This window comes from Channa argus, chromosome 3, assembly GCF_033026475.1.
Source record: "Channa argus isolate prfri chromosome 3, Channa argus male v1.0, whole genome shotgun sequence".
In the NCBI taxonomy this organism is placed as follows: Eukaryota; Metazoa; Chordata; class Actinopteri; order Anabantiformes; family Channidae; genus Channa; species Channa argus.
Genome location: NC_090199.1, coordinates 30516893 through 30534491, shown reverse-complemented (window position 1 = coordinate 30534491; position 17599 = coordinate 30516893).

Here is a 17599-nt window from a genome sequence, read left to right as displayed (position 1 = left end):
CAGACAGGAAACACACTTTCAAAATAAAAGATTTTCATCATACTGTATCTACTTTTTAGCCTTTAAATATGAAAATTACTTTACATACACACACACACACACACACACACACACACACACACAAACTGTGCGACTGTGGCGCAGGAAGGTAGAGCGGTTGACCACCAATCTCACAGTTGCTGGTTCAATCCCCGGCTTCTCCAGTCACATGTCGAAGTGTCCTTGAGCAAGACACTGAACCCCAACTTAGTTGCTCCCGGTGAGTTTTGGCCAGCTGCATAGCAGCTCCCCCATCGGTGTATGAGTGTGTGTCTGATTGTGAGTGTGAATGGGTGAATAAGAAGCAGTGTAAAGCGCTTTGAGTGCCAATAGGTAGAAAAGTGCTATATAAGTGCAGACCATTTACACACACACACACACCACAGACAGGAAACACCCGTTCAAAATAAAAGCCTTTCATCATACTTTCTACTATTTTTAGCATATAAAAGCTAAAATGAGTTTGTGGTAAAGTCTCCCGACAGTGGACACGCACACACACACAACCACACACACACACACACACACACACACACACACACTCCCTCCCAGACAGGAAACAGACTTTCAAAATAAAAACTTTCATAATATTTTATCCACTTTTTAGCATTTAAATGCAAAAATGACTTTGTGCTGAAGTGTCCCATCACACACACACATACTTGTTTTCCTCCCTTGCAGGGCCCGCCAGTTTTTTACCCACTGGTAGGGTCCACCCTATCCAGTGGTTCTACACCTCTATAAAAAAATCACACAAATCTAAAAAAAAAATTAAAAAAATTGAAAATATCACTTTTAAATCACAGAATATAAAACTTAATTTTTCATGCCGGTTTTTTTGTCGCTTGTGGGGTCTCTTTCTAACGGTCAGTATTTATGAGATCCACCTTCACACACACATGCATATTTCCAGTTTACATATCTTAGCAGGGAACAAAATCTTCATCTGGAGAAATTAGTTTCTGTTATTTTTCCTTTACCTTGTTTTTAAAGAAAATGCAGGGCAGTATCAGGGATTTATATTCTACTTTACATTCTCTCTATTCCAGATCTGTTATTCCTCTAAACCAAACATTTCACATTTTGCCATTTCAAGTTAATGAAAGATCACCACTATGAAGACGACAATATTAGAATACTCAAACTTTGATCTCTGCTCAATTACCAAACCACGCGGTATAGGGATTTTCCCTTTTATTTCTGCAGTTAACTGTTTTACACAAAACATTTCAGAAAAAAAAACTTAAGGATTTGAGCTTATGGAGCACATATTAACATAACTGGATGCAAAAACTTGCATCCAACTTATTTTGAAAGAGCAAAAATTGGCTTATACAAATGTTAATCACTTTATTACCATTTTTACCATTTCAAAATAAGGGAATGTAAACTTCTGCTTTTGCATAATGAGAAAAAACAAAAGAGACTGCAGAACAGAGGACACCAACTGTAAACCAATAACATAGCCATACTCTTGAACTAAACTTCTGGATGTGTGTGTAGTGTGTGCTTGCTTCTTAAATGAAAAATATTTGAGATCTGTAGGGTAGTGGGAAGAATTTTGTGATAAAATGTCATAGCTGAACAGACACCAAAGTGGGCATTGTGAAGGAACTGAGAAAAACATGATTACCTTCAAACAGGCAGAAAAAGAACGTATAGAACAAAGGACCAGCCTTGTGTTTCTACCTGTTCATTAAAGCTCTTCTACTGTACTTTTCTTTTCATGGTAGTAATTCGATTTTTTATGAAGTATTTAACTGTTTTCCAGTCTCGGTTTCCCAGAGCTTGAGGTTCTGCAGCAATGCAACGTTCACAGTCCACCTTACCTGGAACTTGTTTCATCACTATACATTTTCGTAACTGGATATACTTCACTTAGTGCCCAACTCCACATTGGTTATAAACAAGACCAAAATATACTACGTCATTGAAGTGGTGATGCCCACGGATGCCCTTCAATCACCTGCATTTTTTGAGCAGTGCACTTTAAATGTTTTGTGATGGTGATGTTCTAGTCTAGTAATATCTGCTTGTGTACTAACTGGAAGTGCTGGTAAGAAACTTGGAAATCGAAAGGGCCTGCTGGTCCAAGAAGGGACCACTGTTCTAAGCTGACCTCTCTTTTTGGCCAACTTCCTCTGGTTTTGGCCACTTGATGAAGAGGTACATTCTTGTAGGGATGTCACACTGACCTCATTCTCTGACACCAGTGCCATACTGGTATCTGTGTACAGAAAATAAAGAGTTAGATATGCAAGATTAATATATCAATCAATAGATTTACATTGCTCAAAAGAATAGCTAGTATAAATTAATATAATTTAATATGGCAAGTGTGTCTCTTAATGATGAGGTAACTCCATGATGGTACCTTCTTGATGGGATGCCACACTGTCCACATGTTCGGTCCCCTGTTCTTCTGGAATACCGTAATCTGGGTACAGTAAAAAAAAAAATTACTACAAGTACTTAAGACAGTTATTTAGAACTAACATATGAAGTAGCTGTTAGTAAAGCTGACTGGATCTATCATGCATAACTGATCATGTGGGATTGGCAATTTCTATTTCTCCATTTTGCCATGGTTTTGTGTGCTGTGCTAAATCAAATTTACATGTTAGCAACCTACAAGGGTTAAAAAGTCTGGTTCTGCATGAAGGGGTGAGATCTGCACATGCCCAGACTACTCCTATATTGTGTAAGTTTGAAAGATAATGTGAAATTACTCATTGTTCCTCTTTAATTTTGGTGCAGTGGTTTGCTAATTGGGGTGGGAGAATAATTTTGTGATCAAATCCTTCAAGCAGCAGGTCCACAGCTTAAACACCATAATATTGAGCACACATACAGTACTACATACCAACTAACCTCTCACTCTTCACTTGATAAAAGCTAAACAAATGTGATTTAACGTAATCTATAAATAACAAAACTATGACTACAGTTACAGGATAACAAATATATAAGCACTGCTGCTGAGATTAACATAGAAATTACTTTATTTTGTTAATTACTAATGATACTATAAGTTTATATTTTTGAGCTTAATTTTCTCAACAGGCTGGATTTCCATATCCCACACTTAGAGAAGCTCAGTTGGATTACACAGAAAATGCAACTTGATATATGGGCAAAAATAAATCATTAAAACAGGCTTGGATCCACACTACTTTATAGTTGTAAGTTGTAAGAATTCTTTTGAACTTTGGAATATGAGTGAAAAGATTTTGGGCTTCAATAGAATTGCACCCCTACAGGGAGTTTACAGCTTTTTTCTATTAAGTGGAAAACAGCGGTGCTTTAATAGTAATTCCCACTGACAGTTTCCCATGATTAAAAACTTGACACCCCAAACAAAAGAATTCTCATATGTACTATTTTACATTGTAGAAAAGACAAAATAGATGCTGGCTTTAAAAAATAGCAATATAATTCCTAAATGTAGTCAATAGCTACAGAAACCTGCCAGCATTTAATTGTCCAAACAAAATCCACATGCACTAGTCAAAAGTATTCATATCCATTGAGAGATCATTCATTCCAACCACTTAAGATAAAACAACATACTTACCTTCTATGTCCTCTTGTGAACACTCCTCCATGTCAAGAGTCTCTAAAATGTTAATTGATAAAATGAATTGGAAAGCTGAAAACTGATGTGATCAAGAGTGTAATAAAGTACTACATAAATTGCTGACTGTAGATAAAGTTAATCTACAAAACTCGCCCTTTTCATAAGTCAATTAGTTATAGTGAAACACTTAAAAGTAGGATTAGACAGAAATTGTCCGTTTTAAATGTTTGTTTTTTTTACATTGACACATAATAAGTCTTAATACCATTCACATCAATGTAAATTTCATCCAGACTCTTCCCTTTGTACTCTCCTAGCCGTGCCTGTTCCATTGCCAGGAGAACTTTACTTATTTTTGCTAGCTGTAGGGAGCCCTCTGGAAGGCGGTAGTGCTTTCTGTGGACTTCAATGTTATGCCCAAGAAAATCTGCCAACTGGTCAAGTTCTGTAGCCTTGAGATTCAGAACGGTGGATAGGTTAGCAATGTGTTTCCTGAGTTTTGTTGAGGTTAGTGCTTTGGGAGTTTTTATATCATCACATTCATTCACAAATTGTCTAATGCAATCTGAAGCCCTGAGGTAATGGACAGATTGTGGTAATGCAAACAAGTATCCATTTTCATTAAACATTCCACATTCTTCTCGCTTTTCAGAGTATCAAGTGATTCTCTCATGTCTGGAGTGAGGAGAACAGGAACTTTCCTTTCTCTCTTTCCTACTATGGTTATCCGAACAAAATGTTGTAAGGGCCAAGTTAACATCTTCATGTGTTTCTGATGTGTCTCTTGATAAGTAGCAAGGTCTTTCCAGTTTGAGGGTGAAGGCTCTTCTTTCAGGGCATTAAATTGTTCCCGCTGTTTTCCAGACAAGTAGCAATGAAGATTCTGGACATCCTGTGTGAATGGTAGAAGTTGAGGAGAATTCCACTTGGTCTGGTCAAGCTGGGTTAGTGCTTGGCTTGCAATGTCAAATTTCTAACTCTCTTGGTATAGCTGTGCAAAATCCTCAGCATACTGGACAGTTTGTTTATCTTTCTTCTTTAATCCTTCAGACTCGAGAAACATGGCCAAAGAATGCAAGCTGTGTCCCACTTTGCGAGCAAGAGATGGACGTTGATATCTGCCAGTTTCATCACTAAATCCAGCCAGGCATCTTGCAGCAGTGACAACATGATTGTACTTTTCAGGTTTTATGAGATCTTTGATAGTCTTCACAAGTGCAGTCTTTTTTGCTTCCAATAGCAGTCTACCAAGCTCTCTCAGCTTTTGTCGAATGTACTGGTGTTGGCTGATCACCTTCTCATTCTTCATAAACAGCCTGTAACCATACTGTAGAATGCAGTTGTCTTTTTTAACTGCTAATGCAATCTTGTCTTGATTCATATCACTTAAGAACTTCCAGTATGCTTCACTTAATCCAGGTGGAACAGGTTCAGCAAAAGCACACAATGCCTATCCACTTAGTTGGTATTAACAGAACTGACACGGTATTGTGTCAGAGACATACCAGAATGCTTTTTGTTCTTCTAAGCTTAGGAACAGCATTATCATCATCATCAGTTTCATCCACTACAGTCTCACTCTTTGAATCTTGGAGAAAATCAGAATGATCTGGTACACTATCCTGCAAAATGGGTGTGATGTTAAGGTATGGCAATCAATTTTTGTTAATGTTTTATAAAAATCTATCACAGGACAAGGATTTTAACACTTATATGAACATTTTACTGGAATTTAAGACATACCAGAATGTTTTCTGTAATTTTGTTCATTTGGATGACTGTATGAGAGCCATCGTTTATATAGCCTTCGTCTGTATCATCAGTTTCAGAATAGTCCACTAGGGAAAACTATTAACAGTGAAAACCTGAATGTAGTAAAACAAATAATTAGAAAGGAAAAAAATAATTTAAAAAAGTAGAATAGACAAAAAAAAAACAATCATCTAAATTAGCATGTTAGTTATATTTATGACACAGCTAAAGGCATCAACAAGTCTCGCAAAACAACATAGAGGCTGACATGAATTACATTAAAAATATGATTTTAAAAATGCATCAAATAAATACGTGCTGCATTATATCTACTTTAATTTTGATACCAACTGCTATTGAGCCAATTAAATAAAATTACAAAGAGTTGGAATTCATCTCTTCATAAGAGAATTACAAAAAGTACAGGTCAACAAAAGTAATTTGTAACTAATGGCTAGTGTGACTAGTGACTCCACCTGGATTAAGTGAACTTGAGGGTCCCCGGAGGGGAAGACTAGAAACTCATGCATATGACCAAATGCATCTCTCAGATTAACAGGGTGCATAAGAACTAGAAAAAAATGTAATTACTCTTTTACCTCAACCAAACAGTAATCCTGACTCAAAAGCTGTTTTGGAAAAGCAGTGAACAACTCTCTATCTTCATATGAAAATTACACAAAGTACAGGTGAACAAAGAAGGTATGTGACTAGTGTGTGCATTACTTTATTACCTGTGTGCTGGGATCATCTTTGTTTGAATCCTCACATGTAGGATGATCTATAGGGGATGTATCAGTCTCAACTGCCAAAGCAGGAGTCTGCTTGTTTTCCACCTGGTATTCAGACCAAAATCAAAAGCACATCAAGAACTGCCAGACATTGTGTATTTACAGATTCACAAGTTGTCTATGATAGCTCAGCTGTCAGCTATTTCTAAAACAGCATTTAGCATAAAAAAATAACTACATGCTTCGGCCTTTCTGCATGACTGACAACAGCATAGAAGTGGATGTAATGGATAACATTCAAATTTGAAAACATGAAGCCCCTAAAGAGGTGTAGCATTATATCTATAATAACTTGAAATTTGACCCTGACAGGTATTAAGGCAATGATGTAAAATAACTCTTAAGTTAGATCCATACGGGAGGACCCCATAAGGGGAGAAACTATAAAATTCTGAGTGTGTAAGATTCACTGACTACTTGAGGACCCCATAAGTGGAAGACTAGAAACACAAGCGAATGAGCATATGAGTCACTTAGGTTAACTGGATGCTGGAGGGCCCCATGAGGGAAAGACTAGAAAGATTTATCAGGTTTACATCAAGAACTGATAGACATTGTGTACTTATACATTCACATAATGTTTATGATAGCTCAGCTGTCAGCTATTTCTAAAACAGCATTTAGCATAAAGAAATAACCACATGCTACAATCTTTCTGCATGACTGACAACAGCATAGAAGTGGATGTAATGGATAACATTCAAAATACCATCTGAAAACATGAAGCCCCTAAAGAGGTGTAGCATTATAATTATAATAACTTGAGGTTTGACCCTGGCAGGTATTAAGGCAATGATGTAAAATAACTATAAGTTAGATCCATACGGGAGGACCCCATAAGGGGAGAAACTATAAAATTCTGAGTGTGTAAGATTCACTGACTACTTGAGGGCCCCATAAGTGGAAGACTAGAAACACAAGCGAATGAGCGTATGAGTCACTTAGGTTAACTGGATGCTGGAGGGCCCCATGAGGGAAAGACTAGGAAGATTTTGTCTATGATAGCTCAGCTGTCAGGTATTTTTTGCATCATTGCATTACTACCTTACCTTTGAACTGGCATCATCTGTTTTTGAATCTTTATGGGAAGGATGGTGTATAGGGGAAGTCCCAATTACCACAGCAGGAGCCTTCTTGTTTTTCACCTAGAAATCAGATGAAAAATAATTACTTTTAGGGATATCACTTAATCTTGAAAGAACATGGATATACACATACATTTAAAAAATAATGGAAAAATATAAAAGTTGTTACATTAGTCAGTAGAACTTCACACGCAAGTTAGTATGCCCTATTTAACCAACTCACCTTTTTACGCCATGGCCATTTTGAATCACCATAGTTGTAATCAATTTCCTCTCCTATCTCTATTTTCTTAACTGCAAAGAGGCACAAATGTGGCCATCTACTATGATTTTTTTCATTTGCCATTGTCATTTACTAATCTTCCAAGCGAGCCATCTTCCTTGGATGCATCAATACTAAAAGGTATAAAAGGTAAAACATTCGAATGTTCGTTATTTTACAAAAATCAGGCTTCACAGTGTAAACATATTTAAGAACCATAAATAATGTGTGATAACAGAAACTTCTAGACTGGCTCAGTCTAGTTTAAAATGTCAATACTTAGAAGTGATAGCTTGAATAAGATTTCTCCTTCTTTTTGTAATTCATCAACTATTAAAGACTTTCTACATCTCTTCAAAAGATGTTTTGTTATAATCTTACCACCAGTGATGATTTTGCCATTCAAATTCAAACAGAAATGTACTCTCTATCTCTGTGTAGTGTCTTGACTGGCATTCTTCAACTGATATAAGTTGACCCCTGTACTCCAAGACAATAGCACCTGGTTCGACGGGCTGGCTAGCGAACACTCCTCTTCCTATAAGGTAATTTTAGATATACATTTGATTAACAGAAACAATGAGCTGTCTTAACCTTTAACATACAGCATGACCCACCTCTTGTCACTTAAATGTGGTGCAACAATAACAAGAAAGAGTATAGCCTACTTCCTTTACAACCAACAGCTGGACCTATTGAGTATCAGCACAATGGCTTCTCTGGAAATGCCAATATATATCTGTTTCTAATATGTAGCATAAATGTTTGCTTTAATATATGTATGTAAATTAATAGTAATAGTAAAAGACCTGCTATCCCTTACCTTTGTTACTGTCAATATATCTTTCTATAAACCCTGGCTTGTCCCTTGAAGATCGAATGTAAGACTTTGCATCCTCAGCAGGGCTCTGTGAAACAGTTTTTAAGTCATAACACAGGTTATCTTATTAACTAATCACCTGAGTATTTTAATATTTCATGGTATATAGTCTATCTAGATTGATCAACAGAGACCCAGGAATATTCAAAATGACGGTGACGGTGACGGTGAAGTAGCCTATCAAAATGTCTTCTTATCATCAGGGCTGTCCTCTGATTGGTTGAAATGTTACTTCCGAAAGTGTGTATCTTTTGCAATACCAAGCCCCTAGCACTAGTTGGCAGTACTGAGGATAAATTTTACACACACTTCACACACACTTTTCCAAAATTTCTGACCTTGTGGGCCAAATGAAAAAAAAGCAAGAGGAACATCAGGGGAGTCTCCTGAGCTGCTTTTTGAATGAAATCTTTGTGGTTGGGCCCCACAAAGGCTTTGGGCCCCACGCTGTTGGTGGGCTCCTTGCCACTGGGCCCTCACCAAGTAAGAATTGCAAGTACACACACACTCCCTCACAAACAGGAAACACCCTTTCAAAATAAAAACAGTGAATCATACTATATTCACTTTTTAACATTTAAAGGCTAAAATGACTTTGTTGTGAAGTCTCCCTACACACACACACACACACACACAACCACAAACACAGAAAGACAACACACTTTCACATAAAAGGGACACTGTTCCCGAGTCTCCCTCAACATACATAGTGGAGACAGACACACTATGTCACACTATGTGGTCAAGTCTCCCTACAGTGGACACACACACACACATCCACACACACACACACACACAGGCAGGAAACACACTTTCAAAATAAAAGCCGTTCATCATACTTTTTACTATTTTTAGCATTTAAATGCTAAAATTAGTTTGTGGTAAAGTCTCCGACAGTGGACACACACACACACACACACACACACACACACACACACACACACACATCCAGACACACACTCAGGAAACACACTTTCAAATTAAAAGCTATTTTCAACTTTTTTTCAGTTTTTCAGTATTAAAATGGTCCCTCATTTCTAAATAGTTACTTTTTCCTCTTTTCTCTACACTTCTTAGATAAACTTTTTACTTTGCTTCTTTCTTTATTTCTTTTAACTTTGAATCTTAACCTTTTTTATTGTTTCTTACAACTTCTTTTAACTTTTAATATTTCAACTTATTACTTTTTTACTTCTTCCTTTTTTCTTTACAATTTTAATAGCTACTTTTTACTTTGCTTGTTTTTATGTTTCTTTTCAATTTAAATATCAACTTTTAACTTATTTACTTCCATTGTTACTTTCTACTTTTTTCTTCTTTTCTGAATTCAACTTTTACTGGGATTTTGTTTTTCTTCCTTTTATTTTCAGCTTCTTTCTCTCTCTTTTTGTTCCTATTTATCTCTGTTTGGCGTTTGCGGCTTTGAACGTGTAAATGCCTCGGAAATTGCCTTTTCTAGTTAATATTATTATTTCGCCGTTTTTCGGTCACTGTCTACTCGTAGACGGTTTGTTGTAGAAACTCTGTTCCACTTCCTAAACTTAGCTTTTCAGCTTCCACTTTTAGCAACGTTTTTCCTTCTTTTCCTTCTTTCCTTCAGTCAACTTTAATCTTACATAAACAAACTATACATCTGAATGTAGGTATTTTTGTCTTCTTTCAGTAAATGTAACTCTCATAGTGACAGGACTGACGGTTCTTCTTCTAAGTGTCCAGAAGCAGAGAGAGAGCCGTCTGAAACTCCCATTGGAGCCCATTATAACAGAGGTTCTGAAATTCTACTCAAATCACAAACGGGGGGCTGTTTTAAAATCACCACCACGCCTTCATTTTATGGAGTATCTTCAAATAAAGTACATCAGTGTGTTTGTTGAAGCCTTTTGTCACTCACAGTTTTTGAATTTTTTCGATAGGACTAATACTTTTTCATATTTTGAGCATTTTGCGAGGCATAGTCTCAGCACTTTTCCAGCCTGCTTTTGCATTTGGCTCACATGACTCAGCAGGCAGGCAGCAGTCATTGTCATGGTAACGGACACAGCTGCATGAGATCATGTGATCAGCCTCAGAGCTGTGTCCACACACTTTACCTGAGTTTTTCTCCCTCAACATACACAGTGGAGACACACACACACACACACCCTCACAGACAGGAAACAGTTTTTTAAAATAAAAGCCTTTCATCATACATTATCCACTTTTTAGCATTTAAAGGCTAAAATGACTTTGTGTGTGTGTGTGTGTGTGTGTGTAGGAAGACTTCACAACACACACACACAAAACCACACACTCAGAAATACAACACACTCTCAGATAAAAGGGACACAGCTGCATGAGATCATGTGATCAGCCTCAGAGCTGTCTCCACACACTTTACCTGAGTTTTCTCCTTCAACATACACAGTGGAGACACACATACACACACACAAACACACAGACTCCCTCACAGACAGGAAACACCCTTTGAAAATAAAAGTCTTTCATAATATTTTATCCACTTTTTAGCATTTAAATGCTAAAATGACTTTGTGGTGAAGTCTCCCTACACACACACCCTCACAGACAGGAAATACACTTTCAAAATAAAAGCATTTGATAATACTTTTTTCAATTATTTAGCATTTAAATGCTAAAATGAGTTTGTTTTGAAGTCTCCCTACAGTGGACACACACAAACAACCACACAGACAGGAATCAAACGTTCAAATTAAAAGCTCTTTTAAACTTTTTAACAGTTTTTCAGCATTCCTTCATTTCTAAGTAGTTACTTTTAGCTTTTTTCTTTACACTTTTAATAGCCACTTTTTAATAGCAACTCGGCCTCTACCGGGCGACTTAACAGCTCTCCCACGTAATTTCCTCGGAAATTGCCTTTTCTAGTTAAATATCAGATCTTTCTCTTATAAATATCTGTTAGTAAATTACTTAATAAGCGTTCATCTATCATCTATGATCATCACTACGTAAAATACTAGATAGTGTTGCCGCTCTGAAAAAGAAGGCAGTAAACCAGCATTTTACTTACTGTATGACATTTAGAGTGGACGGCAAAGTAAGAATTTCATTGTGCAGGGAAACATACTTTCTGTCTGTGCATATGACAATAAACACTTTGAATCTTTGAGAAGACGTGTTCTCCATGGTATAGTTCACAAACTATGAAGCTCCTCTCCTATGAAACCAGCTCCCAGTTCAGATTCAGGAAGCAGACACATTTACATTTACATTTACATTTAGTCATTTAGCTGACGCTTTTATCCAAAGCGACTTACAAGTGAGGTACAAGGCAGCAAGAATCTAAGTCAAGGAGAAAACATCAAAGCAAAGTCCTATCAGAAAAGTGTTTACATTTCACGAGATGCAAGTGCGAGAAAGAGCAGAAAGTTTTTTTTTTTTTAAGAGATTTAAGTGCATAGGAAGATGCGGTAGCTCGTTCCACCATTGTGGGATCATTGCGCTAAACAGTTTTGCTTGGTGTGTTCTGTGCGGTGCTGGGACCACCAGACGTCGTTCGTTGGCAGATCGCAGCGGGGGGGAAGGATTGTAGACTTAAATGAGTGAGTTGAGGTAAGCGGGAGCTGTTGAGTTAACCACCCTGTGAGCAAGAGACAGAGCTTTGAACCTGATGCGAGCAGCTACAGGAAGCCAGTGTAGAGATCTAAAAAGTGGTGTGACATCTTTTTTGGCTGATTAAAAATGAGTCGAGCTGCTGCATTTTGGACACCCTCTCTACTTTTAAGTCTGGGCTTAAAACCTTCCTCTTTAATAAACCTTATAGTTATAGTTATGGTGCTGTAGGCTTAGGCTGCACTAAGCTCCTTTCCTCCTTTTGACCCTCTCTCCTTTCTTTTCCCTAACTTTGTTTTCTTCCGTAGTTGTCTTTCTCCCCCTCTGTCTCCCCCTCTCTGTCCCTTTCTGCAGGTGTCCCTGACTTTGGAGCTGTGTGTTTTCCAGTGTGCAGCTACTTGTCCTAACAACCTGCCCGCTGTTCTGGGCAGGTTGCTCTTTTCTTTTGTCTCTCCACCTTCCACTCACCACAACCGATGGCTGCCCACCCTAAGCCTGGTCCTGCTGGTGGGTTCTCCCTTTAAAGGGAGTTTTTTCCTCTCCACTGTTGCCTAGGGCTTGCTCTTGGGGGGAAATGTTGGGTTTTCTCTTTATAGTCTTGACTTTATTCTGTAAAGTGCCTTGAGATGATTGAAAGTTTAATTGAATTGAATTAAAAATTAGTTCCATGAGATCAAATCTGTAAAGATGCTTACGTTTGAATGGAGGAAATAGACGAAGCATCCCGAAGATTACCCCAAATTCAGACTGTACGTTCCCAGTAGTGTTGTGTTGTACATTTAAAAATGCCGTTAAATTTGTTTATATTGACCTGAGAGACATGAGACACCCAGTAAAATCATGTCCATCTTCAGTTTGATATGTGCACTGAAAAAGGAAAATGTGCATGTTTTGGGGCAACAGTTAAAATTGTAGGTAGAAAGAATCAGTTTAGCTCAGTAGCCACTCATCAGTACAACATCAGAGAATTACAAGAGGAGGAAACAGCTACTGTCAGTGTGCTATGATCTAAGTCAGGAATGAAAAATGGGGGAAATATTTGGCATCAAAATAGTCCATTATAATTTAGACAAAAACAAAGGGTCATTTGTTTACCTGGACTTTTTGGACTGGTCCCAGCAGAACCATTTACTATTTATTAGTAAATGGTTCTGCTTATGTTGTGCTTTCATCCAAAACGCTTGACACTGTTGCTTCTCATTCACTGTTGCATCTCATTCAACCATTCACACACACCCTCACACATCGATGAAGGTCTGCGATGGAAGGCGTTCACCTGACCAACTGAGCTAGTCGTATTACACAAATGTACTCTACAGGAAAGCCAGGTACAGACTGAGCTGTGTTAGACTGAAGCAAAGGGACTGTATTTTAAATATACATAGGAATTTAATGGCCACTGCTACAGAACTTCTCTAGCTGTAAACACAGAGGACAGAGATGCCTTTTCACATGCTCTATGACAACCAGTGAGCTCACAGAAACCCCACCAGCTCTGTTGCCAGTGAGAAAGTGGCATTAAGGAATCAGCTTTTAAGAGGGTGTAAGGGATTCTGCATTAAGAACATGTCAATGCTCAGCCTGATTCATCTTTGATAAAAGAACATGAGGAGCCTCACTTGTGCGTTGATTGTGGCTCAGGAGGTAGAGCAGTTGTCCATCAATCCTAGGGTTGTTGGTTGGATTGTGAGTGCAGGCCAGCTGCATAGCAGGGCTTTGGTTACCAGTAATGTAGAGAAGCACTATAAGTCCAGACCATTTACATATGGGCCTCAGAAAAGCTCACAACATTAACATTAACAATAAAAATAAAGCATCAGCACACAGCATTTCACTAAGTTGCATTGCAAATACTAAACATAGATTTAAATGTAATTAAAGCTGGTCTACATCCTAAGTGAAGTATGTGGAACAATTGTTTTTTCAAGTCTGTGTCATGTTGGTTTGCTGAGAAACAGGATTTCCTGACCCACAGGTGGGACTAAAACTACAATGTTTGCCATGATTCGCTTTGGAGACCCCTGAAAGAGAACAGCCGAAAGGAAATGAAGAGTCATTATAGCACATCTCCATAATAAAGCAAAGTTAGAAATGTTAGATACAAAACATTTACATGCTCCAAGGAAGAAGCAGGATTTGTTAAGATTATAAAACCTGAGCTTCAGCCTCAATTTGTGGACCAATTTGGCAATGTTTGCTTTAAAACAAAGCTCCTGATCAAGTAAAAAGAAAACTAACTCTATTGGTTTCCCTTGTTGTTATTAATGGACTATTCTCTGGTAACTCACGTGAATGTGAAAATACTATGACATTGGATCTATCTGCATTTAAAACCAATTTCAGTGTCTGTAGACGAAACTCAACAATATTAAAAGCAAACTGTTTTCCAAAACTTCTTTCGATTGTTAAGATTCTTTGTCATTTCAGAGGTAAAAGTCTGACTTGGTTCTCTTTATTGAAGAGATACATTTATTTCGCAGAAGTCGAAAATGGAGCCAGTCAACCTCAGACTTTTCTCACCTGGGGACAGGCAGCATCCCTTCCTTAAAGGTTACCAATTTCTGGGGGAAACCAGGGAGTGTAACGCCCTTTCACTCTAAATGTACACAAAGGTGCATGTTTATCGATTAGTCTTAAAAGCTCATCATAAAAGTACTGCTATGCTTATTCCACAGTATCAAAAAGTGAGACCCTGCACCACTCAAAGCATGACAAGTCACGGATAAAAGCTTGCTCATTCAAGTGCTTGAGATCGCTTTTGACCAGCATATGAAGTTTCCTTCTTGGCAGCTTGAGATTTCTGGCCGTAACGCGCAATGATCACTTAGGTCGTTTGCAAAGACACCTACAGTATGTCAGTGTACTTTTAGTCATAAATAAGTCAAGCAAGGACGATCTAGTAGGATATTTATTATTAGGCCGGGTAGGACTATCAATTAAATGGCTGAGATTTAGAGAATCACAGACAGATTTTAGACTGTCTAAAGATACAGACAACCAATCTGGGTTCACCTACTCAGACAAGTTCATTTGAATTTAACCCAGCAATGTAGTATGCAGTGAGGTGAGAGCTTCACTGCAGGCCGAACAGCCCATAATTGTGAGGGATTGATCCTTTAAGAATTCAAGTTTCAGGACAAGAATTTCAAATTGTTTTGGAACGAACACAGAGGGTAGGAGGGTAACGTGAAATAAATTTTTTATATATGACTGCACCTCCACCATTTCTATGAAAGAAATTGTAACCTGGTATAAAAATATCTTATATCAGTCTCTATGCAAGACTGCTTAGTTCAGCCAGGTTTTAGAAAGTTCAAGAATGTCAGTATCAGTGATTTAATCCAAATTTCAATTAGATCTAATTTGGGTAGTAAGCTACGAACATTTATAAGAATAATACCACGGCCTGACCTTAGCTCTGAATTAATCAGGAGTACCAATGTTTTTTAACAGGGGGCCTGGGCTGGGTTGAATATGCCTGGAAGCAAGTGTAAAAGTAGGATATGGCATTTCCGTCAAACAAACTTTGACATCATCTCGTCATCATTTGCAATGGAAAGTTAATGAGAGAAGTTTTATTGAGTAGAAAACATTTTCTCAGACTAAAAGTGCACATTAAGTGCATCAGATTAATAGGATGAAGATGGTTTAAAGCTGGCCCACAGTCGGACAAATTAGTGGGAAACGAGGTACAGGATAAAGCACTGGAACAACCCAGATGGGGGCGTGGCCGATCACCGTGTGCAGCGCCACAGCGTTGGGGTAAAGAGCCAGTGGACCAGAACGAAAGAACCAGGAACAGAGCGAGAATGAGTTCCATTGTTGTTTGATGAGTTGACAGTGATGGAAGGTCGATGAGAAGAGGCCCACAAGACCCGACACTTCGCCGTCACCTTTTGCAGACCCGCAGCTTTGCAGGAAGTAGCCTGGTGTAGCTGCGGGACAGTTAAACATGCTACTCACGTCCCACTGATCAGTAGCATGTTTAACAGCCAAGGCAGCTTGTTTTCGGCCCACAGCAGTTTATAGTAGCAGGATAGAGCTGCTAGCAGTCAGAGCTCTCACAGCCCAACAGCTCTGTAGGCAACAGTCCGCTACTGTGGCACCCAGGGTTCAGCCAGCAGCTACCAGTTGCTGTATGGTTTAACTGTATTGTTGTGTTTGTTTTCCAAGTGTTTTTTTAAAGACTGTAATAACTGTTTGATAGGCCAATGAAAACAGGTAAAACCAATAAAAAACATCAGATAGTCATTAAAAACAGAGTAAACAAACGCTGAGATGTGGGCGCAGCCATTTTTGATGTTATCTTAGCAGCTGGTCTCTCCCTTATCAATAGTCTCTTTTGTTAGCTTGTTAGCATGTTAGCTGTCATTTGGACTATAATGAAATATCTACTTGTTCATCCCTTCATGTCTCACTGTTGTTTAGCTCATCAAAACCAGCAAAACCAAACAACTACACTTCTTCTGTAAAAAAGGTCATGAGGTAAATATGCTATAATAAAAGAAAATGTGAATTAAATATTGAGAGAAGTTAATTATTGACAGTCACTAAAATAACACGTCTCGCTTACTGGTTAACACTACTAGAAACCTTCCTCTTTAATAAAGCTTATAGTTAGTTATAGTTATAGGGGCGGCTGTAGCTCAGTTGGTAAGGGCAATCATCCACAGACCACATGTCGAAGTGTCTGGGCAAGACACTGAACCCCTAACAGCCCATTCCCCGCCCCAGCTGGTCCAAGCCCGGTAGAAATTGGGGAGGTTGTGTCAGGATGGTCATCCAGTGTAAAAACTGTGCCAAATCAACATGCGACTGTGGCGACTCTGAACTCACTGGATAAGCTGAAAGGACAAAAAAAATAGTTAGTTATAGTTATGCTGCTATAGGGTTAGACTGCTGGGGGACCCATCCCCCGATGTACAGAGCTCCTTTCTGCATGTGTCCTGGCTTTATATTAAAAGGTTTTAATATAAACACTAACAAATAATTGAAGTCTATCAGTTAAACACTGAAAAAACTTAATTCCGTTAAAAACTGAAATTCTAAAGTAATATAACTTCCCAGGAAAAAAAACAAAGAAAAATTAAACATACCTCAATTGATTATTGTATTAATCAGTTATAGTCAGATTTGATCTTCCACACAAAAAAAGAGTTTTGTAGGAACTTGTTGGTGTCGTGGCAAAAACTGTAAGGCAAGTTAGGAGGCAAAAGGCAACTCACAAGTGAATGAGAATGGTGAATTTAATCAGCAAAATGGAGAAACATGCAGAGCAGAACAGAACTACACTCACGAGTGGGTCAATCATATTGACCAAGATGTGTAGGTTGTTCAGCCTTTTATACATTAAACTCAACAGCTGAGTTTACACAAAGAACAAAGGGATGAGTAAAAAAACCTTCATACAATGTGGTCAGGAGTCTAATTAGCGAGTTCTTGTCACTTTGTCCTTTTGTCTTCCTTGTCTTTTAAGTCCTTGAGACTGATCATTTGTGCTAGTTCCCGTGGGCTCCCTTCTGGGAAGCAAATGTTCAGATGTAGGTAGTTTTATGGTTGATATCTAGCTAACACACGTCTTTGTGTGGCCAGAGACAGGATGTCTTGCTGGGGAGCAAAAGGTGAGGAAGCACTGGTGTAAGCAAG